At 63.1% G+C, this 27,166-nt stretch overlaps 1 protein-coding gene and 1 long non-coding RNA gene across 2 annotated transcripts in view; one reads left to right on the forward strand and one right to left on the reverse strand.

The window, feature by feature from the left end:
* The window catches only part of Sorcs2 (sortilin related VPS10 domain containing receptor 2), a 358,452-nt gene that overhangs the window by 178,295 nt on the left and 152,991 nt on the right, over positions 1 to 27,166 (forward strand). The gene's annotated exons all lie outside the window — the stretch shown is intronic.
* Positions 22,897 to 25,496, reverse strand: LOC124994372 (uncharacterized). Its single transcript, XR_007110482.1, has 3 exons — positions 25,211 to 25,496; positions 24,717 to 24,892; positions 22,897 to 24,326 (listed from the first exon to the last, which is right to left on the reverse strand). It is a non-coding gene; the product is annotated as an uncharacterized LOC124994372 (long non-coding RNA).

Here is a 27,166-nt window from a genome sequence, read left to right on the forward strand (position 1 = left end):
TCCGCGTCCCTACCACCCTGGGCTCACGGGGACACTGAGGCCTCCTGGTGGGGAGGTGGCCTGCCTCGCTGCGGCGCGCATGGTCAGCCGCGGCCACCCACCCACCCCGGAGCGGGTCCTGTCTGGCAGAGGGGGACCAGCTTCTGTTCACCTTCCGAGGGCCACGCTGGTTCCTCTGTGGCCGTGGGTTTGCTGGGTCCTGGGACTGGACACGGGGTGCTTTCTGCGAGGCGTGGCCATCGGGAGGGACGGCAGAAGGAAAGCGTCCTGCCTCGCCCCGGGCAAACCCCCGTCCTGAGATCCAGAATGGCCGCCCTCCTGGCCGTGGCAGGATCACTAGGGCGTCCAGCGCGTGGACGTGGGTGAGCCGGGCACGGGAGCTCATGTGAGCAGAGCCAGCAGTGCAGGAGTGTCCCAGGGTGCCCGGCGGAGGCCATGCTTCCCGCGGCAGCAGAGAAGGAGCAGCCCCGGGTCCTAGGGGTGGAGAGGTGCAGGGTCTTTGCGTGGGGCGTCTTTCCTCCCTTTGAGAAGCTCACCTGGGGCACAGTAGCACGATCACTGGGCTTGGAGTCTGGAAACGCTGGCACCAAATGGCTGTGTGACCTCCCGCACTGTCTTGGCCTCTCTGTGCCTCCCATTCCCCTGCTTGGGTGGAGTGCAGGGGAAGGAGAGGCCTGCACGGGGTCTGCAGCTGGGGTCTGCGGCGAGGTCCCTGGGACTCGGGAGCCAAGTGTGGGGTGTGAGGTGTGGGGTGTGAGGTGTGGGGTGTGAGGTGTGGGGTGTGAGGTGTGGGGTGTGAGGTGTGGGGTGTGAGGTGTGGGGTGTGAGGTGTGGGGTCTGAGGTGTGGGGTGTGAGGTGTGGGGTCTGAGGTGTGGGGTCTGAGGTGTGGGGTGTGAGGTGTGGGGTCTGAGGTGTGGGGTGTGAGGTGTGGGGTCTGAGGTGTGGTGTGTGAGGTGTGGGGTCTGAGGTGTGGGGTGTGAGGTGTGGTGTGTGAGGTGTGGGGTCTGAGGTGTGGGGTGTGAGGTGTGGGGTCTGAGGTGTGGGGTGTGAGGTGTGGGGTGTGAGATGTGGGGTGTGAGGTGTGGGTGTGAGGTGTGGGGTGTGAGGTGTGGGGTCTGAGGTGTGGGGTGTGAGGTGTGGGGTCTGAGGTGTGGGGTGTGAGGTGTGGGGTGTGAGGTGTGGGGTGTGAGGTGTGGGGTCTGAGGTGTGGGGTGTGAGGTGTGGGGTGTGAGGTGTGGGGTCTGAGGTGTGGGGTGTGAGGTGTGGGGTCTGAGGTGTGGGGTCTGAGGTGTGGGGTGTGAGGTGTGGGGTGTGAGGTGTGGGGTCTGAGGTGTGGGGTGTGAGGTGTGTGGTGTGAGGTGTGGGGTCTGAGGTGTGGGGTCTGAGGTGTGGGGTGTGAGGTGTGTGGTGTGAGGTGTGGGGTCTGAGGTGTGGGGTCTGAGGTGTGGGGTGTGAGGTGTGGGGTGTGAGGTGTCGGGTCTGAGGTGTCGGGTCTGAGGTGTGGGGTGTGAGGTGTCGGGTCTGAGGTGTGGGGTCTGAGGTGTGGGGTCTGAGGTTGTGGGTGTGAGGTGTGGGGTGTGAGGTGTGGGGTGTGAGGTGTGGGGTCTGAGGTGTGGGGTGTGAGGTGTGGGGTGTGAGGTGTGGGGTCTGAGGTGTGGGGTCTGAGGTGTGGGGTGTGAGGTGTGGGGTGTGAGGTGTGGGGTCTGAGGTGTGGGGTCTGAGGTGTGGGGTGTGAGGTGTGGGGTCTGAGGTGTGGGGTCTGAGGTGTGGGGTGTGAGGTGTGGGTCTGAGGTGTGGGGTGTGAGGTGTGGGGTGTGAGGTGTGGGGTCTGAGGTGTGGGGTCTGAGGTGTGGGGTGTGAGGTGTGGGGTCTGAGGTGTGGGGTGTGAGGTGTGGGGTGTGAGGTGTGGGGTCTGAGGTGTGGGGTGTGAGGTGTGGGGTGTGAGGTGTGGGGTGTGAGGTGTGGGGTCTGAGGTGTGGGGTCTGAGGTGTGGGGTGTGAGGTGTGGGGTGTGAGGTGTGGGGTCTGAGGTGTGGGGTGTGAGGTGTGGGGTGTGAGGTGTGGGGTCTGAGGTGTGGGGTGTGAGGTGTGGGGTGTCAGGTGTGGGGTGTGAGGTGTGGGGTCTGAGGTGTGGGGTGTGAGGTGTGGGGTGTGAGGTGTGGGGTGTGAGGTGTGGGGTCTGCGGCGAGGTCCCTGGGCCTCGGGAGCCAGGTGTGGTGTGGTGGGCTCGCTGTCACAGAGCCCTGCGACCTGGGCCCAGGCAGCGGAAGTTCCTCCTCCACAGCTCGGGAGTCCGGGGTCCCAGGCGAAGGTGTCAGCAGGGCCGGCCTCCTGAGGTGTGTGTCCTGGGCTCCTCTTGAGGACACCGTCAGTTTGGACGGGGGCCATCTGAGGACCTTGTTCCACCTGGGTGACCTCTGGAAAGGTCAGCCCCCTGGGAGGTCCTGGGTCAGGACTCCCCGCGGGGGTTTCAGTAGACGTGACGAGCCCGTGGCAAGCGTGATGGCCCTGTGACGTGAGGGGCCCTCCCTTCTGCTCTGGGACACTGGCGCTCCGGAGAGCCGCCTCTGGGCTTCAGGTTTCCTCCGGAGCCTTCCCACCGTCCCCCACCCACAGGGCGGGCGGTGCTAGCGGATGTCAGGACAGGTCCCTGCAGAGCCCAGGGCCACGGGGATCGTTTCTCACCTATGGAACTGTTTCCAGGGCTGGTCTTCAGGGCAGAAGCTTGGTTTGGCTGGACCTTCTCACTGAGAGCGGCCGTGGGCCCCCAGAAAGCCGTCTCCACACCTGTTAGCGTCCGTCAGGGGCCGAGTTAGTTTGGGTTCTGCAAACCCTGTGTCCATTCCGCCCTGGCATTTATTAGTTGCTGACCTTGGCCAGTGGCCCTTCTCTGGGCACCCCCAGGGTTGCTGTAAGGGGTGACCAAGAGGAGGCCAGTGTGAAGATCACTGCACTGCCCCTTGAGAGATGAGTCCTGTGCATCCCTAGGTGCCCCAGATTTGCCTAGTACCCAGCACATCACGTCCGCTCAACAAATGTGGTGGACAGGTGCCTGTACCCTCCGAGCCTCATCCCTTCCGGAAGATGTCCTCCTCCTCCTCCTGCACACTCTGGTGCCTGGCCTGGATTGCAGCCTGTCATTGCAGCACTTTGGTCTTCGTGCTGGGTGACTTGATGCGGAAGGACACAGAGCGAGGCCTGGAGGCAGAGGCCCAGGCTGCAGGTAGGGAGGAGCCACGTGGCTTTCCGCCAGGGACCCTGAGTGCAGTGGGTGTTGCAGGCAGGCTGACAGATGTGGGTCAGGGCCAGGGGACGGCTCCCGCCGGGCCTCACGTCCGATGCCTTTTCCCTGTGTCTCTGCTCCGTTGCTCTGCTTTCCTGGCCTCCCTCCCGGGGAGATGCCAGAAAGGGAAGCGGGAAGGTCCTTGGGTTTCGGCTGTTGGAGCTGACACAGCTGGTGGCCTGCCAGGTCTCTGGGGAGGGCAGTGCCGAGCAAGGACTCTCCACCGCCAGGAGGCTGCAGGCGGGGGCAGGCCGGGCAGCAGCGAGGTTGAAAATGTGGTAAGTGGAGGGGCCTGGACCGCGGACCTCCAGCTCAGCCACACAGTGTCTGGGGACTGTCCGGTGGTTCCCCTGGTGGACATAGGGCTCACCTGAGCAGAGATGGGCAGCTGTCACCCACATCATGACAGTGTATGGTACCAAACATCCCCCGCGGGTGCCAAGACGCGGATCCGGAGTGTCCCTGAGGCCCAGGTGTTAACGGCATGGTCCCCACACCGCGGTGCTATTGGGAGGCATGGGGCCTTACCAGGTGGCGCCTAGGGGTCTTCAGGTCAGGGGCGTGCCCTTGAAGGGGTGCTGGGACCTGGCCCTGTCTCCAGCCGTGAGTGAGTGGCTTCGCATGTAGGGTCCATCCATATGCTCCAGAGACCCCCAGAGGCCTAAAGGCGACCTGCACATTCAGGCACTGAGACCTCCAAAGCTGAGCCAGGACGCCTCCTCCCTACAGCGGCCCTCTTGGGTTTGCCACAGTGGCTCGGAGCCAGCTCACATGCTTGGGAAGAGGGAAACTCAAGACTTGAGCTCTGGTTGCTACTGAGTGCTGGCCAGCCTGAAGCCCGTGGGTTGGCTGGCCGCCACGTCGTAAACCACGTGGGCGGTTCCTGTCACAGTACCTGTCTTTTGGGCCCCTCTCCATGCCCTGCTGAGTTCTGGCCCACTCATCTCAGCCCCTCCGTCCCAGCATGGGGCAGGAAACAGCCCAGAGTTCTAAGGGCATCTAGCACACTGGGCTCTGCTCTGTTGGGACCTACCGGCTCCTGACCAGCATTGGTCGGTCTGCCCGGCCCACATGCACATCTGTGGCCCTTGGGTGTGCCAGCCCCTCCCCCCCGGGCTGATGGGGTTGAAAAGCAGCCTGAGTTGCAGCATTGAGCTCTGGGCACAGGGTCAGAGTCACTTTGGGTGGGACATGGTGTGGACAGTTGTCAACCCTCTTGACTTGAACACCCGCAGTGCCCAGCGTGGGCAGCTCAGCTCCTGGAGTATTAGGCCTCCGGCGGCACCTGCGGTGTGGGGACCATGGCTGGGGTCATGTCACACAGCTGTGCAGTCAGCAGGGTGAGTTGTCCCTCAGAAGGGGCCTCTAGGGGGTAGGTGGCACTGCATGACTGGGTGGCAGACGTGGGAAGTAACTTGATGGCGCCTGACCCTAGTGGTCACCTGACTGTCCGATGCACACCTGCACATCTGCCGTGAACTCACAGTGGCCTTTCCGAGGCCTGGGCGGCTCATCCAAGGTACACGGCCAAGATCGTCTCTGGCATCTTCCATGTCTGCGCACTTGAGCAGAGGGACCTGGATGCAACTGAGGACTTCCAGCCTCCCCTTCTCTATCATCCTCTCGCCCCTTCCACCACCTCCTGCCTGGAGAGGGTCAGAAATGCCCAGGCTGAAGACAGATGGAATGTTTCTGGAATCTTCTTCAAGATGCCCTGCCAGAAATGTCAAAGGCAGTGAGAGAGAGGCGATGTCAGGCCCGAAGAAGCAGCAATTCATCTGTGGTGCACTTCTTTCCCCAAATTAAATTATTCATCGTTTCCCGGTCCTTAATAGAATGATTACTGCTCTGCGACTCCCCTCCACTGTAAAGGGCCTGGCTCTGGCCCCTGACTGTGAAGGAGTCCCGGTGCCCGGACCCTGCTGGCCGCCCTCGCCTCCTCCAGACGGGCTTCTGCTCTACCTCCTGCACCAGGACCCAGCTCCATCCCTCCCGCAGGACTGAGCTTCCGGCTCCAGCTCCGGCCACCAACCTGGTCACCGCAGGCCCTTCCCTGCACATTGGCACAAACCCGGCTCTTAGTGGGGGAAACAGAACACCCAGAATCAGTGTGTGCCACAAACTCTCGCACCGCTGGGCACGATGAACCACGTGCAGAGTGAGAGGGGAGAGAGCGAATGGTGTGTAACGATGCCGCACACCCAGAGGTCCTGCCAGGGACCCACTGAGGGAGCCTCGGGCAAGCCCAGGGCAAGATGCCCGCCTGGGTCCTGCGGTTGTCCTCCGAAGACGAAGCCAAGAGCCGGGCACCTCGGACGTCTGCTGAAGGCCCGCGCCCCTGCCTGCCAATGCCATCTGAAGCACAATGGGGATGTTCACCCTGGCAAGACCCCCGGGAACTGCAGGCCGGCTCTGAGGCTGCTCTGCCTGCCCGATTCCCTGTCCCCATGGCAGCTGGACAGCCAGCACCCAGCAGGCCCCAGGTCAGACTCACCTGTCACGTGCCCACAGCTCTGGAGAGTAGCAGTGAACTTTCCAGAAAAGCATGGAGTGAGGTCAGGGAGGGCCTGCCTGGGCACCCTGGCCCGCGGGCGGTGCTGCCCTCCGCTCTGAGTAACTGCGAAGGCGTGTAGGGAGCCGGCTGACGGGCTGACGGGCTGTGCTGGGCCGGGTCTGCCGTGGCTGCCCAGTGCTAGGTGAGGCGGGGTCTGGCAGTCAGTTTGGGCTTTTGCTTCCGTGAGGTCTGGGATGTGAGCAAGTGACCCACATTCCTGAGCCTTCCTCCTCTGTAGAATGGGGAGGAGGCCAGCCTCAGCATCTAAAGAGAGGCCTGAGGTGGCGGGAGTGGACCAAGGACGTTGGCCTTGGCCTTGGCTTCATGCAGGTGGGGGGCAGGGTGGTAGGCCAGAGCCCAATGTGCAGGAAACCAGACGGAAACGTGCAGAGCGCGCAGGCCAGTCTGGCGAGGTTGTTATGGTGGCTAAGCTGGGGCCTGCCTCCTCGGGCACCCAGGAGGCCGCCACAGTCCCCACAGGTGTCACCTGCTTCCTCTCCTGCTCAGCGTTACCTTCTCCAAGGGCGGAGCCTCAGCACCCAGTGCCAAGTACTGGCACTAAGGAGGAGCTCGCGGGCTCCAGGGAGGCCGGTGGGACCTGACACCCTCCTTGCACAGCTTGCAGAAGCTGCCGGCGCAAGCTGGTGAGTGTGGGCAGCAGGGGCGTGTCGCAGGTGATCGCCTTGTGTCACACCCCACCGTACAGCTGAGGAAACTGAGTCTCGGACGCCCCACAGCCCGGAAGGAGAGGCGGAGGTGGGCGCCGGCCAGGAGGGAGCTCTCTGAGTGAAAGCTCGCGGAGCGCCGGGCTCCAGGCGGCGTGGCCCGTGCCCAGGGCCTTGCCGAGCAGCCTGCTGTAAGAGGGAACTGGCTCTCACGCCTTTGGACACCTGCACATCTGGCTACTGACCTGGGGAGGAGAGGGGACCGGTACTTCCTTCCCCGCAGCTCAGGTCACGTGTTCTGAAAGGGTCTGAACAGGAGCTCCCAGGAGACGCCAGGCACTTGGGGTCTTTCCTTGTGGGGTGGAGGTGCCAGCGGGGGTATCCTTGGGGGTGGAGGCTCCTTTCACTCAAGGTCCCCAGGACACACCTGCCCAGCTTCCCAGGGGCCTCGTGTTCTCTGCGTCCCCGTTAGAACAGACGCTGGGGCCTGCAGGGCAATTCGTAGTTTAACTTTGGGGGAAATGAGGTCAGCGATTTGTGCTTATTGAATTTGGAGATGGTGGGGAGGAAAGCGGGCAGGCCGGGAAGATGGCGCCGCTCCCGTCCTGGCTCCCAGCACTGCACAGTGCATACACATGGCCCTGACTAACTGTGTAGTGGAGCCCCGCTCCGCCTGCATACTGACGCACACCAGACTGGCATGGAATTGGCTTCCCAGGTGTCAGCCTGGGAGCCCGACACAGCGCGGTGGAGACCAGAAAGGGTGGCGGCTGGCCAATGCACACACAGCCTTCGCTCCCTCGCTGGTGGCCCTGGGGATGCTGAAGGAGAAATGGAAAGTGTCTCATCTCTTTATTTGGCTTTCAGAACTGTGTGAACGTGTTAATTACCCTTCCTCTCAAGAAAGAGGCTTGAGCTTCTACTGTGGGCCAGAAGTGAACTGGGCACCTTTGTAGAATCCAGAACTTTCCAGACTCGAGAAGAGAAGGCGCACACAGCCTCACTAGGGCGTGATGTCATGGCACTGGGAGGCTGTCCAGTCCCCCATGGGAGCCGCCGGCCCCAGGTGGGGAAGTCAGAGAGGCCCCATGGAGGCTCAGGCAGGACCTTACATGAGGGGCACTGAGGGATGGACACGAGGGATTCCCCAGGCGGGGAGGCCCTGGTGGAGAGGGGCAGCCTGGGCCCAGGAGGCCGAGGGACGAGGCTGCTGGGGGTAGGAGCTGCGTGTGGGTGGTCAGCTGGGTGGGGTGGTAGGAGAAGTAAGTGGGGCTGACCCCATGCTGAGGGCGCAGGGGCAGAGGAGGGCCATGCGGCCAGAGGGCACCCTGGGCACATGCGGTCCCGAGTGACTGACCTCAGGGGAGGGCTGGGGCCCATCCAGAGGTGGAGGCCAGGACGGTCCCGTGTTCTCAGGCAGCCCGTGAAGGTTTCCATGGCGACCAGGGAGCAACAACCCGCCAGAGGGCTCAGCTGGTTCACCCTGTCGCCCGGGCTTCCTGGTTCCGGCCCTGTGGGAAGGGCTGGTGTGCTGTGCACCACGCAGAGCTTCTGGCACCAGGAGGAACCCGGGAAGTGGGGCGGCAGGAGGAGGCTGGCCGCCAGCCTCCCACGAAAGTCTCACTGCTCCACCCGCCACTGGTCCTGCAGGTGCAGCCAGCACCTGGTCCTCCCTCCCTGGCCTCCCAGCCCTCCAGGCTGAGGCCAGCACGCTGTGGACTTGCTCCAGGTGCTAGGACCCTGGCCACACTGCTTCCTCTCTGGACCCGGAGGGCGAGAGGCACACACTGGACAGGACTTCAATGGCAGAGGCGAGCACAGTTCCCGGCTTTCCCTGTGTGGCCCTGGGTTGGGGGCTCGGAGCCTGGCACCCAGGTCTCGGTCGGGGTGTCTATGCCCGCATGCCAGCAGCCCGACGTTGGAGGCCCTTCTGCCCGTGGTGACGTGCTCCACACAGAGCGCTTCCCAGCCACAGGGCACCGATGTTTAATCCTCCTGTGAGCAAGTCTCGCTGCTAACACCGTTCTCTCTGACTTAGCAGCAGTGCGCAGCCTGCAGGGTCCCCTGCCGTGTAAAACGTGTGGTGTCCCTGCCTCCTTCCAGCTGTGCCAGGACCTGGGGGACGTGGAGGGGAGTCCTGCCGATGGCGATGGTGGTGAGGTGGCAGGATTCCCTGCCCAGCCTGAGGAGGAGGGCTCAGCCCGGGAGCCGGCGGCACTGGAACGTTCTCATTTCTGCTGCGTTTAATGTGCTTAGGCGCTTGCCACCGTCTCTGGGGCCTGTGCTAGAGACTCGTGTTCACTTTTAAGTTTTTTTCCTCCTTTATAAAAATACATAGTGATTATAGGGAATATTGAAAGGGAAAAGATGCACCCACAGTTCTGTCCACAGAGGATAATAGGGCTTCACTCCTCCTAGCTATGCATTTTTAGATAAAGCTGATAAGTTCTCTGTAGATCAGACCAGACCAGGCAAGCAGGGGCACTACTGCTTAGTGACTGCTAGCGGGACCGTCTGCAGGGCTACACAGTAACGCCGGGGTAAGTCCTCTCCTCATTCCCATTTTTCAGATGAGGATGCCGAGGTTCAGGGAGGCCAAGGAGCCTGTGCCAGCAGGCAGGCTCCCGGGGACCAGGGTTCCAACATAGGTGGCCACACTTGACCTTAGGGTCTCCATTGGAGGGGAGTCTCTGTTCCTCACTGTGCTGAGTGGGGGGCTTTAGTGGGAATTTCCAGGCTTCCTGGGGCCTCTGAGGAGTCTGCACTCTGGTCCACATAGTCCTGGGCTCATCCCCCGGTTCTGGCCTCTGGGAAGAGCCCACCTGCTCTTGATCTCAGCTGTCACATTCAAAGTGAGCATGACCAAAAACGATGTTGTGCAAGCAGGGAGGTGGGCTGCTCTTTGTCCCCGTAAGAACCAGAGTGGAGCACGTGGGCCTGGGAGGTGCGCTGAAACCCCAGTTCACAGTGAGCACGGCTGACTGCGTGAACGGGTGCCAGGGCTGCCGCGGTGCAGGGGCAGAGGCCTGCGCTGCCCTCACCAGCTTCGCTTCCGCCCACAGAAGGGCTCTCTGACCCCCGACGCTCTGCCCACGCGTGCCTCCCTTCATGGCTGGGTCTCTTCCTAGCACTGCAGGATCCGACTGTTGAAGGATGGGGTTGTTCTCTGACAGTGGGGGACTTGGGTCTGCACGTGGTGTCCCTTCTTTCCTTCCTCTTCAAAGCACCGTATCTGATGTCAGGCAGATCTGTGTTGGAATCCCTGCCCGGCCCTGGGCAGCTGTGTGACCTCAGGCAAGCCATTTCACTCCTCAGAACTAGGGTGTGTTCGTTTGTAAAATAGGGGAAATAAGCGGCACTGTTTTGAAAAGTGGTACAGGTAGATGTGACGCTCATCAAGAGCTTAGGACAGAGTCTGAGTGTTATGCACAGTGATGGTGATGGTGGGGAGGACGGTGATGGTTACGGTGCTGCTGATGGTGGAGATGGTGGTGATGGTGGTGGTGATGAAGGTGATAGTGATGGTGCTGATGGTGGTGATGATGGTTATGGTTATGATGATGGCGATGGTTATGGTGATGATGGTGATGGTTATGGTGATGATGGCGATGGTCATGTGATGGTGGTGACGATGATTATGGTTATGATGATGGCGATGGTTATGGCTATGATGGCGATGGTCATGTGATGGTGGTGGCGATGGTTATGGTTATGATGATGGCGATGGTTATGGTGATGGTGATGGCGATGGTCATGTGATGGTGGTGACGATGATGATGACAGTTGCAGCAAAGGAACCAAATGACCTCAACAGAGCTCATGTGTTAATCTCCTAAAAAGGGTTCTTTCTCCTAGAAATTCTCCATCTTCCTGGCTGGGTGAGTGGAGATGACATAGCAGAACCTTCAGAAAGTCCTGTTCGTCCTGTCGAACCCTGCTCACCGGGCCCTGCCTTGTGTATCCTGGCTCTCCTCCAGCCTGAGGCTCTGGGGCTCCAGCAGGCTGATCCTGGTCCTGGTTGCACACAGGATCTTGGGGAGCTTTGGAGGTCATGAGGTTCTGCTGAAGTCAGGCTGCAGCAGGCCCTGGGTCTGTTTCAGGCACCCCCAGGTGGTTCTGGTCTAGGAGAGGACAAGAAGCCCTGCAACGCACCTCACTCCTCACTGCAGGGGGTTTGAAAACCATCCCACCTGGCAGCTGGTGGGAGGCCAACAGGCCCCTGAATTAGAAGCACAGCCCGCGGCTCCTCAGCGTTAGTCAGCAAGGAGGTGGGCCACCAGAAGAGGAAGGTAAGGTCAGAGGTTACAACAATGTAATGAAGTCACAGGGCCAGAAGGTCCAATCTCTCTAGGCAGGTTCATGGTCAAGAGAAGAACTCTCCTCCTTTTTTAAACCTTAACCAAGGTTTTAAACCTTGGTTAACCTGAGGAAATATCTCAGATAGATTCTGTGAGTTTCCCAAGGTCATGCAGCAAGTTACCATACCTACCCACAGGTCTCCCATCCATCTGTTCATCCATCCTTCCAGCCAGCCATCCCTCCACCATCTATCCACCCATTCATCCACCTACCCATCCATCAAACTCCCCACCCATTTGTCCCCACCCGCCCGCCCAACTCACTCACCCACTGTCCACCCGACCACCTGTCCACCATGGCCTATCAATCTGTCCTCTCTGCCTACCTATTCCTCCCTCCATCCACGATTCATCCCCACATTCTCCCACCCCCTCTCCAGGTGAGGTTGGGGTGGACAGGGTGTGGGGCCTCCATGGTGGCCTTAACTGCCAGGTGGGAGGTGGACTCTCCCAGGACTGAGGAGAGCCTCTGGGGCTTGTCTAGCGGGAGAGCCTGGGAGCCCTGTGGTGGTCTGGGAAGATGGCTGTGGACGTAGGAGGGGACCCTGAGGCTGCCTTAGAGGAGGAACAGTGAGTACTGAGCCTGGGAGCCCTGGCCCGGCCTGCACGGAGCTGGCCTGTCAGTGGGGACAGGCCGGGAGAGGGAGCACGGATGCTTTCCCGGATACTCACTGTCCACCCCTGACCCTGCCAGAGCTCTGCCCTGAGGGTTCTCGGCTCACATCTCGTGTAGAGAGTTGAGTCCCGGGGGGCCAATGACCTGGGTGGACGGCATGCCCAGGTGCCGTGACAGGCTGACCGGGGTGGCCTTTGTGAGGAGGAAGCATGGGCACAGAGCCCTGCAGGAGGGAGGCGGCTGCTGGAAGGACCAGCGGGAGGAGATGTGTTGCCAGAGGGCACAGCAAGGCAGAGGCCAGGGCCAGAGGGCAGCTGTGTGGCCCAGCCTGGGGTCCCTCAGGACAGGCGGAGTGGTGCCTGCCCCCCGCCGGTGTGCCTCCCGGGCTACCGGCCCTCCTGCCCTGCTCCCACCCGCCCTCCGGGTGCCATCTCCAGATGTCATGGAACACACTTCCCATTTAAAGACAGTTTCACGGCCTTCCCTTGGTGAGGGGACAGTGTCTCTGCTCCTCTGTGATTATCATTTCAATTAAACCCTTGGAGGCTGCCAGGCCTCCGTTTATGAATTCACAGAGAAGCACAGACGTGCGGCCCCATCCAGGCCTAATTTGCTCTCAGTGGCGATTGTAAATGATAGGACGCCAGGCGGGCAGCTGGGCCGTGGCCCTTCGTCTAGCGAGGGGCACACAGAAAGACCAGCCCTGACTTCCTGGGGAGGTGTGCTGGCTACCCTGGGTCATGGCAAAACCAGCTGCCAGGGCTGCCAAGGCGAGGCGGGGGGCAGATCCCGTCCCTCGTGCATGTGGAGCCCTGGGTCTGGGTTGAGCCCGTGTCTGGGGTGGTCCTCGGGGCTGCTGGCACTGGCTCCATCCTGTGGGCCTGGATGGGCTGCTCTGGATGTGGTTTGTGGGATGCAGCCTCGGGCGGGGAGTCCCCGGAGGCGGCCTGGGCACCACCTTGCTGAGTCTCCTCTGCACAGTGCTGGTCCTTGAGGCCATGGCATCCCCACCCCCACCCTCCCAAGACCCCCAACCTGGCCAGTGAGAGCCGGGCCTCAGGAGGGAGACCCCAGCTCCGAGGCAGCTCCCCGCTCCCGATCCTGGACCCCCATCTCTCAGAGCTGCGTGTCCCGTCTGCAGCACAGGAGTGAGCGGCCCCTGGCTGGTCACTGTGCAGAGCAGCTTGAAGTAGGTGCATGGGCATGCTCCACACTCCCAGCGGTTTCCTGGTCCGGGGCTAGCTGCTGCAGGCTCAGCGGGCCCTCTGGAGAGTGTCCCAAGGAGCCACAGGGGATGGACAGGTCCGTGGATGGGGCCAGGAGAGAGGGACAGGCCCGGCTGGTTACATGGAGCATCTTACCCACTTGTGGGTTGGGAGGGATTCAGGGCAGGCTTCCCAGAGGAGGTGTGGCTAAGCGGACCGGGCAGGAAGGACAGAGAAGCAGGGGCTGTGACTGGGGGTGGTGTGTCCCTCCTCAGTGGGAGGAGGCGCAGGGAGCATCGGAGAGCCCCCACCCGGCCATGCAGGGAGGCACACCAGGCCAGGGTGAGTGAGGGTGGAGCTGACTCCTAGAGACGCGGGCCTTGGTGCCCGGGGACCCCAGGCCCTGCAGCATGCGGCTGCAAGGGAATCAGCCAGCAGAGGGACAGACCCCGTCCCCTGCCCCAGTGCCCTTCAAGGGCAACATGGGGCCCTGTTCAACAGGGCTCTGGGCATGCTGGCTGCCGAGGGCCTCACTGTGCTCATGATGAACCTCCCACCGCGAGTTGGACCGGGGCCGGGGCAGGATTAATCAAATAGAGTAAAACTCCCTCCGCTGGGTTCTTGGAGAGGAGGCCACAGCCTGGGCGATAGGACCAAAGTGTTCATCGTTACAAACACCCGACGTTCCAAGGCCATTGTTGTCCACTCTAATTTAACTCATGGAGTCCTTTAACCAAAATAGCACGGAGGCCCTGGCGGCTGCCGCTGCGCATGCTGGACGCAGGAGAATTTGCCAGACTGACAGCACAGTGTTGAGATGCTGGCCGACCTTCATTCTGGACATCGATTCTTCATTTTTGTGATACGAAAACATCAAAAGAAGGGATATTATCAGGAACAGCTATGCTAATAACCAAACATGAGAAACTGCTTCCAGAAAAACATCCCGTCAATACAACATCCACAGGGTTTGTTTGCAAACTTGCAAGTCAGGGACGGGACAATAGCCAAGAGCCTGTGTGAGGGTCTGCTGTGTGCCGGGGAATGAGGGCCGAGGCAGAGTGTGTCCCCAGGGATCTGGGCAGGGAGCAGGCCCAGCAGGGAGGGCTGGACCGAGGGGCTCCAGGCCTGTGCCTGGCAGAACCCTGGGTTTGCCCTGAACAGGAGGCACCGCCACAGGCCTGGAGTCCTGGCACTTCAGCAGGCCCAGCTCCCGGTACCGGGGTGGTGGTGCCGAGAGAGGCCCAAGCCACTGTGTTTTAGACTAGAGACGGAAAAGGAGGGGCGGAATCCAAGCCCTTCCCACAGAGCAGGGCAGCCAGACTCAGCACACAGCTCGGCGGCTGCAGAACCAGGGATGGCTAGGCTCTGAGGCCAGGGTCACAAGTGACCGCACAGGCTGTGCCTGGAACAGGCGCCTGAGCAAGGGGCGTGGGATAGGGCCCTCCTCACCACACACTCCGCCCGTGCTGTCCCGTCCCTGTCAGAGGAGTAGGGGAGCAACCCTAAGAAGCACAGTTAAACAGGCTGGTGTCCCCACGGCTTGGTCACCAGCAGCTGGGTGGCATTCGGGAGCGTGCTGCTGGGACGGCCAGAGTCCAGGCAGGCACTGACCTGGCAGACACACTGCTCTGGGCTCAGCAGGAACTCCCAGCTACCTGCTGCCAAGGCCACTGGCCCGTGTCCTCAGAGCCTTTGCCAGGAGGTGATCCTGGAGCTTGGCTCCTGCGTGGATCGCAGCCCGGATGCTTCATGGAGGAAACAGCGACCCCTTTCTGGGTAAACAGGCGTAATGTGGGGTTTGGGGAAGAGAAAATGAGCCGAGGCCACAGCGGTAGGAGGAGGGGGCTGTTCCCAGGCCCTTTGCTCTGAGTCCAAGAGGGCCCTGGCCGCCCTCAGTCCCTGGAGGCACCTGAAGCCCGCTGCTGTGGGGGCCCAGGAACCGAGCCTCCGGCAGGACTCCACGGCCCTCAGTGGCCGCTACGGCAGGTGGAGCAGGGAGCTGAGGGCAGGCGGGGGCCGTGGAGTAGCTCCCATTCCTGTGGGAAGTCACAGTGAGCGCTGGGGGAGGGGGGGCAGGGAGACACTGACGCCGTGGAAGGACAGGGCTGCGCAGGGAGAGTGAGCATCAGTGGCGGGGGCCCGGCCACGCAGGACCTGGCGGCCTGCAGACCTGCTCTGCTCTCTGCATGCTCCCCTGGCTGCCACTCAGCCTCCTGCCCTGCCCAGAGCCCCCTTCTGTGGGTGCTGGCTCCAGAGGGTCCCCCCAGGCGGTCACCTAGAACCTGGGAAGGTGGCCATGTTTAGAAACAGGGTCTTGGCAGTTGTAGGGCACTCATGCCCCATTGGGCCGTGCTGAGTCCAATGTCGCGGCCCTCAGGAGAGAGAAGCCATGCTGCGCCTGGGGAGGAGGCCACGGGCCATGGGGACATGTAAGGGTGATGTGGCCACAGCTGAGGACTGCCCGGGGTTGTGGTCCCCCAGGAGCTGGCAGAGGCCAGGAGGGACCCCGTCCCCAGATCCTCAGGAAGCATGTGTGAGGACCCTCCCGTCACTTGGAAGCCCACTGCGGTCCTGTGGCGAAGCAGCCTGGATGACCAAGACAAGCCCCTACTACGGGCAAGTCCCAGGCCTGCAGTGCCACGTGGCTTCTCTCCAGGGACTCCCGGTGCCCCAGTGCTGAGTGAGCACCTGGGTTTCCAGGCCTCCGCCCGCCTGGGAGGCGGAGCCCTGCTCAGCTGGAGTGCAGATCCGGGGTTCGAGGCCCCTCCAAGGCCCAGGCTGCTTCTCAGACAGGTTCCCCTTGTGCTGTCAAGCGCTTCAGTGTTTCCATGCCTTGCTTTGCTTTCCTGGTGTTCCACAGGATCACCGCAGTAAGCGATAAAACTGTCACGCCGAGGCGTCTCCGAGTCACCCGTCCTGGGGACCCCGGAATCCTCAGGCTCCCCCGCAGCTGCTGCCACACCCGCAGCCTGCCCCTGCATCTAAAGGTGTTTTCGGGGTGATGGATTCGGGTGTGCTGGGCATGGCGTCTCCATCTTCCCGTGGAAGGCCCCCGTGTGGCCACCCTGCTCGGGCATTTCCAAGTTGGGGATCAACGCGCCCCACCTGGGATCAAGTTTATCTTTCTCACGTTTTACGGATTCTCCTCTTAACAGAGCCGAGCTGGAGCGGCCCAAGGTGGATTACCTGGGTGCGTGCGGGAGGACCGCGGCGCAGGGAAGTGGGCTTTAGCGGGATTTGTGGACGGAATGGGCGCGGGCTCACGAGGACACAACAGCAGGAGCCTAATTCCCGCCCCTTTGGAATGCTCTTCCCCAGCTAAAGACAAGCCCTGTCCAGTCTGGGGCCCTGGCGCTCAGCTGACACCGTGCTCACCAGCCCGGGTCCCAACCCCGACAGTGGGTCCCCGTAGCTCCTGAGTCACGCAGGCCAGCAGGCCATTGTCTGCAGAGCCAGGTGGCCGCATGCAGGGCTCCTTCCGCCTGGACCATACGTGGGCTGGACTGGGCCTCCTCCAGGACCCCCGCCTCGGGGCCCTGGGAACCGAGGCTGCCCGGCCCCTCCCCTGCAGCTGGGACAATGGCAGCTTCGAGCCCTGTAGGCTCCCGGGGCCCCGTGATAGGCCCACAGGCATCCATCTCAAGAGCCAGAGCCCGACATCCAGGGGTGGCAGGCGGTGCCTCTGAGGCTCCAGGGAGGTCGGCTACAGCTTCTCCTGGGGCTCCCTGTGCTCCTCGGCTGTGGCTGTGTCCCCACGACCCCTGCTCCTGTGTCCCTCTCTTTGTCTCTCCTTTTCTCCCTTGCGAGCACACTGTCGTTAGATTTGGGCTCACTTAGAAGATCTGAACGCTCTCTTCTTTAAGAGCCCTGACTTCATCACACCTGCGAAGACCCTACACCAAATGACCTGACAAGGACAATTAGAGGAGGAGACATTTACTTGGGGCTCACAGTTTCAGAGTCCTCGGTCCACAGACGGCCGACTCCATCAGGGTCTGCATGAGGCAGAACATCATGGCAGAGGAGTGTGGCGGAGGAAAGCAGGCCCAACATGGCCACCAAGAAGGAGAGAGGGGGGAGAGAGATCCTCCTTAAGGACGAAAACACGTACCCAAGGCAGGTCCCCGTGACCCACCTCCTCCAGCCACACTCCGCCACCCAGTTAAGACTGGTAATCCCAGCGTTCCACCTCTTAACTCTCCCGCATTGTCCCACACTTGAGCTTTTGGGGGACACCTAGTACTAAGCCATGACAGATGTGGCCACGTCCTGGTGGATCCCCTCCAGCCCACCTCCAGCCAGAGGGCAGGGCTGAGGCTTCAGGCTCTCTCTGACTAGCGACTCCCGTCCTGGTCCCCCGGGTCCTGCTCTCCCAGGCCCAGCTCTGGAGGCAGAGCCCCCCGCCCCCTCCCAGGGTGGTGTGCGACCTCTGTGTGCACACGAGGGGCCACCACGTGGCGCGGAGGAGCAGCAGCCACCTCCCCTGGGTGGTGAGCTGGAGACCTGCCTTCCCGGGCTCCCTGACCCTGGTTCCATCCCCCCCACCACCTGCAGGAGAGCCATGGTATCCACGCCCTACGGGAAAGGACGGAGCCGAGAGGAGCTGTGGCCGCCCAGAACCCTGGGGAGCGGCAGGGTGTGGCTGGAGCTGGAACTGCCACTACCCTGCTGCCCCTTGGGCGTGTGGCCAGCTGGGTGGGGGTCGTCGCGACGGGTAAACTATGTGGTGACCGTGGGCTGCTTCGCAGCCTCCCTTCTGCCTGAGCGGGAGGGACGGAGCTGCAGGCAGCTGGCCCCCACACACTCTGCCCGGGACCACCAGCCTGCGGGGAGACGGCCCGCGGGCATCCGCGTCCTCCAGGCCCACAGAACAGCCCTCTTTCAAGGAGTGCGGGGCTCCTGGTGGGACTCGGCACCCCGCTGCCAGCCCCTGCTGCCGGGCCTCTCCTCTGCTTCTCCTTCTCTCAATTAAGCCCCGGCAGCTGGGGCACGAGGCTTCTGGCGGTGTCTCTGTGCTTCAATCAGGGGTCACTGAACAGCGTCCCTTCCCAGGCTTGCCACGATTCCATTAAAACTTCCCTTTGTAGGCTTCGGGCCCAGCCGGATGCGGCCCAGGGACAAAGGAAACAGGAATCCAGGGCAGAGCTGCTCCTCGCCAGCAGTCATTCGCTTTCTTCCTCGCCGCCGCCTCCGTGCTTCAGGCTGGAGGTGGCCAGCAGGTTCCAGCTCTTGAGGGAGTTTGGATCCAGTGCCTGGGCTGCGCCGAGAGAGGTGCTGGATCGGGAGTGTGGCAGTCCTCGGTGATGTCTGCATGGATCGGGAGTGTGGTGCTCCTCGGTGATGTCTGTGAGGTCTCAGGACAGGCTGACAGGTCGCCTGCCCTTTGTCATCTCGCCAAGGCCTGTGGTCGCTGTTTTTCTGTCACTAGGAGATTGTGCTGGCCCAGCGAGCTCAGGCTTGCAGTGGGAGCCACAGCTGGGCAGTCTGTTGAGAGGGTCCCACAGCTGCAAAGGGGTCGGCGTCAGTCTGAGTTTGAGAGAGTTGGCCAGAGGGCCTGCCACCTGTGGAACAGTGCCCTCCCACTCAGCCGGCCACATAGCCTCCTGTGACTCAGGACAGGGACGCTGAGTCATGATAGCTGGGGACACTGAGGCTCGTGTGGTGGGGCACCAGCAAGTGGTCCAGTGGAGCGGGGGCACAGGTGTCACTGGGCCGCTGAGGACGTGGAGCGCTGCCCTGGCGCAGGACTCTGGTGGGTTCTGCCCGCCTCCTGCTCCTGTCTCCCGAGCACCGAGGTGAGGGCTCTGTCCACCGCTTCACGGCGAGCTCGGCGGCAGTTATTGGAGCTTCATAGGCAACGCGCAGGCCGCCCTTGGCCCGTCGCCTGGCCCTTTGCTCTGGCTGTGGTGGCCTGCCGCTCACCAATCCAGCTTCTCCAGACGCCGCTCGGTGATGACTCCCAGCACGGCCCCCGGTGGGCACCACACCAGGGCTGGGCACACCTGGGCTCTGGCTGCCAGTGCAGGTGAGGCTGCTGAGCAGCTGAGGACCCACCGACAGAGAGGGAGCCAGACTCTTGAAGGGCTGGGCCAGCGCCGCCCGCGGCCTCTCCCCGCCCGACTTCCCTCTTCAGTGGCTCTGGGCGGTTGGAGCTGGTGGCCCAGGTGCCTGCTCTGGGCCCCTTGGTTCCCTCCCACTTTCAGGCGCTGCTGTGTCTACAGCCCCTGCACTGACCTCACATTCGGTGGCCGTGGCCTCACGGCCCTTCTGGGCTGCTCCCTCGCTCTGCAGGCCCCGGTGCTCGTCTCCACCAGGTCGGGGTCTGGGCAGCCTTCAGGGTTCTCCAGGGCCTCACGAGTCCGTGATTCGTCGTCAAACCCTGCTGTCCCGGGTGTGAACGAGGCTCACCGAGCTGTGCTGCCTGGGGCCGGTCTGTTCCAGAACCGCCCTGGACGGGGTTCTCCAGACCAGGCAGCTCGAAGCTGCTGTTTCAGGTTTGAAGACCCAGGTGTGCATGGAAGGCCAGTCATGTAATGTCCAAATCACAGCAGTGGCACGTGCTTCAGGTGGAGCCCGCGAGGCTGATGTTGGCGGAGGTCTGTGTTGGAGAACAGACGCCTGGTCAGGCCCGTCAGAAGCCATGTCCGTCGGGAAGGCACCCTGGGCATCCTTCCCTTCCTGAGGTGCCTCTGGCTCTCCTGCTGCCCCAAGGGCCTCTGGGAGCAGGACAGCCGGGGCCCAGGCTGAGGGCTTGGAGCTGCTCGGGGTGACCAGTGAGCAGGCGGCCGTAGGCGGGTGATGCCAGGCTGGGCTCTCAGCTTACAGGGAGGTCGTACCTCAGGTCTGGAAAGGGCCCTGGCAGCAGTGGGCAACGGCGTGCCCGGAGCTTAGGGGCCGGGCCCAGAGGGAAGCTGCCAGGCAGAGCCGAGGGCTCCCATGGGGCAGCGTGGTGGACCAAGGACACCTGGCTGCAGAGGGCCGGCTGGGGACACCCCAACCTTCCTGAATTCTGCTCATGGTCCCAGAGGCCTCAGCTCTTCCTTTACACACCCTTTCCAGGCCCCTGGAAGACCATTTCCCTTCCTCCTGGACTGAGGGCAAGGCCTTTGGGTTAGGCCTCCGTGGGATGGGCAGAGCTGAGGGGTTCCCAGGACCACAGGGCTCTCCCAGGGAGGCTCCTGACCAGGATTTGGTCTTTTGAGGTGTCATCCTAGGCTCTTGTTGGCACCTGGAATCTCCACTGCAGATGTGGGGGACCCGCGTGGAGCTCAGAGACGGACGTTCCCTGCAGGGGGCAGCGGCTGGACTCACAGGGCTGAGGGACAGAGACTCTGCAGGCATCTTAGCACCCACCCCACCAGGAGGACCTGAGAAGGGACAGAGGGCTGGCCAGTGACTACAGACCAGGGAACGGGTGTCCCGGCTGCCTGTCCTGCCACCTTATGACCTTCCAGCGCCTTCTCTTGGGTATAAACCAAACTCCCTGCAGGCTCCCTGCCTCCTCGCTCTTCTCGGCCTCCCACTTCTGAGGCCTCCCACCCTGAGTCTTCCTGACGTCCTCCAAGCAGAGGGCTCTGACCTTCCGCTCCAGCCTGGCACCTGTGGTTCCCTCTGCCCTCTCACTGAGTGACCTGTCTCCACCAGTCCTCCCACGGGTGCCCCGTCCTCCAGTGGCCTGGCTGGCCCTGAGGCTGTGTTGGGTGGGTGCTCCACCCCGCTCCCACTGGACTTGCCTGTGTGAATCATTCCTGCCAGCCTGGCTCAGGGCCACCCTGAGTGTCCCTGGCTCCTGCGAGGGGTGTCCTCTGTGGGCAGGGGCAGTGTGGTGCTACCTGCCTGGGTCTCCAGGTGCTCAGGCACTGCGTGGGCCGTGGCACACGGGATGGTGGAGAGGGTGCTCTGTGGCTGAGGGCCCCTGGGCTCAGGAGGGGCTGCACTCGCCTCAGGTGGCCGCCACAGGCTGTCAGGGCCTCGCCCCGGTGCGAGGGCTGAAGGACGGGTGCAGCTCAGTGCCAGGCTCTGGAGGGGCTTGGCAAGCGTTGGCTGCAAAGGCTTGTGTGTGGTCTCTGGCCTCTGGACATGGCCTCCTGGGGGCTGACCAGGCAGTGATGCAGCAGGCCAGGGAAGTGGCCCCTGCTCCTCAGAACCAGGGCCTGCCCTCCTGCCTGCCCCTCGCTCTTGGCCAATCTGATGCCCCACGAGCATCCCAGGGGGAGAGGCACTGGCAGGGCCCTGGGCCTCCCAGACAGGGAACTGGAGGACAGACACGGGCTCCCATTCTCAGAGGTCCCGAGAGGCCAGCCTCCGTCCTGTCCAGAGCAGAGCCGGGTGCCTTCCAGGGTCTGTCCGTAAGTTCTTGCCCACATCTGCCAAAGCCCCGCTCAGCCCTTGAAGCCACCCTCTACTCTGCCTCCGGGGCCCAGCCTCCTCAGCTCCCACAGGACGGCCGCGCGGGCTTCGTCTCTGTGCCTGGTTCATTCACGCGGAGAAATGTCGCCTGGGTTCCCCGGTGTCTTGCAAAGCCAGGGCTCCCTTCTCAGAGGCCGCTGGTTCACACGGAGGATGGGAGCCCCCTGGTCCTCAGCCACTGCCTGTCAGGGCACCCCGAGGGGACGGCAGGGCTGGGCTGCAGTGGGCGTGGACACACGACCTCGCTGCCTCTGCACACACCTGAGCGACGCTGGATCTCGTGCTGGTCCTATTTTTAACTTTCTGCGGAAGAGGGCATCATCCTGGGCGGCCGAGGTTCTATGAATGAGTAACAGCGGCCCTGCCGGCCACGGCGGATGGCCGTGCAGCGGAGCTTCCTTAGGCGTGGAGGCAGGGAGGCTGTCTCCTCAGTCCAGCTGGCTTCTGGGGAGAGGCTCGGGAGGGAAGGCGCCCTGTGGCAGCCCAGCCGAGGCTGGCCCACGGGTCTGGTCTCTTTCCTTGGGAAAGGAGAGCCGCAGCTGTGACGCGCAGGCCCACACCAGAGCCGCGCGCGGACGTCCAGGCCCGTTTCTCACTCAAGTTGTCTGACGTGCTGCTCATCACCAGCCGTCGGATCCTGGCCCCGTCCATCTGGAGCGGCCCTTCCGCTGCCTTCCAGGTCACTGTGCCCACGTGCTTTGAGCTGGACGAGGGACAAGGACGCAGACTCTCGGGAGGGAGTGTTTGGGGGCCTGGCTGGAAGTGGCCAGGTCATTTCTGCCCACATGCCCTGGATGGACCTATCGGGTCCCAAGGCGAGTCCCGTGGAGTTTGTAAATGCAGCCAGCCTTGGTGGCCCAGGGTAAAGGGGACAGGTTGGCACTGCTGTCCACTGTCGGGGCCCATCGGGATGGGGGTGTGCAGGGCCACCCAGCTCCCTGCAGCCTGGATCAGCCTCTTAGCAGCACTGGAGACTGGGTGTCACGTGAGCACTCGGGGGTCACAGCGGTGGGTCTGCTGGTGGCCCGAGAGCCCCAGCTGGAAGATGGGGTTGGGCCAGGTGCCCTCTGCCTGTTGCCCCCTCACCGGGCCCTACCCTGTGGGCTGAGGAGGGCTCTGCCCCACACTCGGGGCACATGTGTTCCAGGAATGCCCCTTGGGAACATCCAGACATGTGGGGGCCCTCTGCCCCGTCCACGGGGGTCAGTCACGGAATCCAGGGACTCCCCCAGGATTCGAGTCCTCGGGTGTCTGTCCATCTGTCTGTCTTTTTTGGGGAGTTCTCCCGAGCACACCAGGGAGGAAAGGTGGGTTGGCACAGGACACGGGCCCTCGGAGTTAGTGTGGGACACAGACACTGGGACCTCCGCACACGCTCGTGCACACGCGTGGACCTCCACACTCAGCTCTGTGCAGACGGGCGGGTGTCATCTCCCCGGGAGGACAGCTCGCCCGCCCTGCCCCCAGCTCCCGTCCCTGAACAGAACAAAAACCCGTCTGGCCTGCGCAGGAGGCCTGGCTGGACTGCGCCTCTGCTGGGAGCGGGAGGGGGGCTCCGAGGGGAAGAAACCCGTGGATCTGAGCACCGTGCATGGGGTCCCGGAGCCGGGGGCTCGGGGACCTGATCGCCGCCTGCCCGCTGGCCTGGGCGGGAGATGGAGACCATGGCCGTTCTTTCCCCACGTGCGTGCGTGCCTGCCGCTCAGGCCTTTACAGAGTACGAGTGTCACTTGTGTAATTAGGAGGAAAACTCCAAAGCTATTTCCATCACATTTTTTTTAAATGGCTGTATTGTTGGCAGAGCTGAGGAGAGGCTGAAATCAAGCCGATATTGATTTGAAGGCACAAAGAACATCACAGAGAGAATGGAGGAGCAGAGAGAGGGCTGCGCTCTGTGGGGCTAGACAGAAGTCCTGGACGCGACCCGTGGACAGCAGTGCCCACAGCACTCACAGGGGCCAGCACAGGACAGTGAACCCCGGGAGAGGGGCACACTGGACACTGCATACAGCCGCTGAGCTTCACTGGTGACCGTTAATTTCTGTAGTGACGCCAAGTGTCGAGGCCCAGGCAGGAAGTCAGCTCCTGCCGGGGTGCCTGCGTGACAGTGGTGAGGCCACAGGCCACCTGGGGACAGCAGGTGCCCAGAGATCGGAAGTGCAGGTTCCCTGCCATGGTCAGAATAGGGGACAAAGGGAGGCGGGGCTGTCCTGGGGCTCTGGAGCCCCAGCCACCCCACAGCGCGGGATCATGGGCTGCGGGTGGAGCGGGATCCGCACAGGGAGGAGGAAGCGGTGGGCCGGAGGAGAGGCCGACATGGTGCCTCGCCTGGCCCCGCTCAGCTTCCTCTGGCATCTCCAAGGCTGGGCCTGCCAGGAAATTGGCGGAGGCTGGGGACAGGTGGTCTGTGGGGCTCGCAGAGCAGGGCAGGGGCAGCTGGGGCGGGGCAGGAGAACGCGTGCTCGGCCAGGGCGAGGGTGCTGCCCACAGGGCATGTCAGGTCCACTCATTTTTCTGAGGTGCTGGGATGGAACCCAGGCCTCGTGTGCTGGGCAGCCTGAGCCTCGCCCAGCCCCACGCCCTCTCCACGCTCACCAGGGCTAGGACGGAGCAGCCCAGGACTCTGTAGTACCCCATGTCCTGATGGGAAGGTGAAGCCCCCAGGGTCCAGGATGACCCCCGGGAAGCAGGGCCTCTGGGGCCAGGAAGGCTGGGAGAGAGGAGCGGTCCTGGCTGGGCAGTGGGAGCCGGCCAGGGCTGGCCACGGGCAGGCCCTCCAGGCTCCCACCCCACAGGTGTGCCCCGGATCCTGGCCGGGGTGGCTCTGCTCCCATCTGGGGCCTCTCCAGGGCCTGAGCCAGCTCAGTGGGAAGGGGCCAGGCCCGGCCCCGCTGCCCTCCAAGCCACAAGCCTTGCGGGCAGCCACCGGCGCGGCTTCGGGGCGGCAGGATCACACCTCTCGATGCGCCTTCCTTCCTTTTAATTGCCATGGCTGGAGTGATCCCGGGCTATCCGCTCTCACCCTTGACGGAGGGTTTGATGTCCTGGCCTGTTGCGGCTGCTTCTGGCCCGTCACGCGGCCGCCTCTGGTCGGTGATGCCGTGTTCATTTGCCTTGTTCGCGCGGATCGGAGGTTGGAGGCCGTGTGGACTGTGTGAAGAGGCTTCTCACACGCCGCTGGTTATTCCAGAGTCCCAGACGGACACTGAGCTGGACACAGAGACTGCCCTTCCCTGTGGGGTGGGGGCTGGGTGAGGGACCGAGCCTCCCTGTGCTGAGTGATGTGGTGACCTGTCCAGGGAGAGTCCTGCTCAAGGTCCCAGGACAGGACAGTGCCCTGCCCTGCCCAGCTGTCCACAGCTGACCTCCTCCTGGCCAACCTCCCTGGCACTAAGCCCTGCCACTTGGCTGTCAGGTGAGGGTTCACCTCACCCAGAAAGCTGGCTAGACCAGCTGAGGTTAAAGCCTGCCATGGGCCTGGCTTCCTGAACAGGCCCTGTCTCCAGTCATGGATCCGCAGGTGCAGGCAAGTGCCCTGTTCTGACAGCAGCACGCCCAGGAACATGGCCTGGGTACAGACCCACCTCAGGGCCTTTGCACAGGCCTTTTCCCCACCCTAGTACCTGCAAGCTGGTCGCTCCTCACTGCACTCCTGTCCCAGTCCAGTCACCTCCCTGAGAGGAACACCTGGGGCCACTCTGGAGGAAGCCCCCCCACCTGACGCTCCCCATTCCCTCTGGTGTCTGTCATCCAGGGACTCAGTCCCTGCAGCAGGAGAGCTGAGGTTGGGACACTGTACCTGTGGAGGAGAGAAGGCCACACGTGGTCCCTAGGCCTCCCTATGGTGGGACGTCTGCTCTTGAGATCATCTAGGGGCAGCAGGGACCAAACGAGGTCGAGAGTGCTCATGTGGAAAATCAGAGTCACACTGGAGGAGACCGAGGGACACAGGCCAGGAGACGTAGGACAGACTCTCAGAATCACAGCAGAGAAAGGACACACGGCAACACCCACACAGACAGGGCAGAATCCAGGGGGCGTAAAGGCCGCCAGAGACCATGCTGGCCAGGCAGAGGCAGAGGGATGGGGTCTGGGTGTGGGTTCTGCAGAGCCTGACCCAGGAGGGACCAGCGAAGGCCCTGCGGTGCCTCTGGGGCAGGGCAGGTAGGAGCAGGTGGGTGCAGCCCGTTGTCCACACCATCTAGAGCCTAGGCTCACAGCTTGGCCTGGACCCTGCCCCCATGGCTGGTGTGCTGGTGCCCGGACTGCCCTGTGCACTGCCCAGTGCACGTGGAGGTCTTCAGGTGCAGCCGGGTGCGGGGAGCCGGCCCGGCTCAGTGCAGGAGAGCCGTCCTGCTAGGGCAGGGACACGCCGGCCCGGGGCCCTGCGAGGCACAGCTGCGCACCCGCCTTCCACCCCCTCTGCTGCGTGCCTCGCAGACCCGAGGCTGAGCAGTCAGGCAGCGCTTGCTCAATGCCGAGCCTTCTCCGGGACGGCTGAGCTCATAGTTCTCAAGTGCTTGAAGGCATCTCGTTGTTATTTAACTCTCAGATGGGATTCTTAAGAGTTGGAGAAACGTGTTCCGCCGGTTTCCACCGCCCTCGGTGGGCTTGCTGGAGAGAGCCCTGCATTAAGTTATCAGGGCGCTGGGTGCAGGCGGGAAGGCGGGGGCGCTGCAGGGTGGGGCCACACTCCTCCTGTCATTTGTCGCCATCAAGTCACGCGGCACGGCTCTTTCATTTCCACGGGCTTTCCCCAACTGACTGGGTGGACTGGGAGCAGGGACACGGAGGCAGCCCACGTGCAGCAGGCACAGCCCTGTCTGTGACTGGCAGCACCAGACGCGGAGCCGCCGCTCAGTGGGTCCAGGCCAGGCCACGCCTGTGGGCGCCTGGCAGGTGACAGGGTAGCCGTGAGAGCAGAAGGAAAGGAAGGCTTCCTGCAGGCGCGTGAGCACAGTGGGGTCCTGGGGCCCAGGGAGCCAGCTCACGCCTAACGCAAGACCCCAAGGGAGCTGTCAGCAGTGGGTCCTGGAGGGTGCAGATACCAGACTCCTGTCCTGGGACCTGATGTCCCAGAGAGAGACAGTAACGGCAGAACCGAAGTGTGGCATCGGGTAGCAGCATGAGCCGTGGACGAAAGTCAAGCAGAGTACCTGCAGTCCTGGGGTGGGGACAACCAGAGAGGCCCGGGACACTCCCTGGAGCAGACCCTGCAGTGCAGCAGGGTGCTGTCTGTGGGGGGAGCTGGGAAGGGGAGCTGAGGGGCAAAGGCCCTGGGGCGAGTCCCTGCACACACGTCACAGTGTCCTGGGTGACACCACAGCAGTGTTTAGTCCCCAGCAACGTGTGGCAGAACTGAAGAGGTGCTGGCATCCAGGTTTCAGTGTGGACTTGGCTGGCTGCCCTGGGGCTGACCTTCTGGGTCTTCTTGCCCTGGAGCTTCCCTGGCTCTGCGGTAGTGCACAAGGCCGCCCCCTCCTGTGGGGCTTCACTCTGCTCTGGGGCCCTCGGGGTGCCACGCCCCTGTGCACCTTCATGGGGCTTCCATCTGGCCCTTGCCAGGGACGCTAGCTCCCTCCCACAGGGGCCAAGGACCCGCTGCAGGCTGCTCAGAGGGCCACTGGCAGGACGTGTGGGAGAGGGAGCCAGTGTAGGTGAGGGCAGAGGAACCGGGCCTCCAGCTGACACCATGGCAGGGCCATGGGCTTGCGAGCGCAGCCAGTGTGGGCGTGGGCGTGGGCCTGGGCGCGCGGCGTCCTCCGTGGAATGCACTACCCTGGGTATGCAGCTGGCGCTGGAGGCCTGGGGCCCCTGCAGAGGTCTGGGAGTGTGGGAAGGGTGCGCTTTCGGGTTGCTTCTTGCCCCCATGAAGGAACCTGGCCGGGCTCACCCCTGCCCTGGCCGATCCGTGCAGGGGAAGCAGCGATGGGCAGCCATGGCCTGCTCCGCCAGGAGGCCGCGCTGCCTGAGGAGGCCCCTCCATCCATGTCTGCATGTGCAGGCCAGCCCCTCCACCAGCCCCCTCGGGGAGCTGTTGCTGGCTGGAGTGGGGCTCACAGGTGTGGGGAAA

This window comes from Sciurus carolinensis, chromosome 10 (genome assembly GCF_902686445.1).
Source record: "Sciurus carolinensis chromosome 10, mSciCar1.2, whole genome shotgun sequence".
NCBI lineage: Eukaryota > Metazoa > Chordata > Mammalia > Rodentia > Sciuridae > Sciurus > Sciurus carolinensis.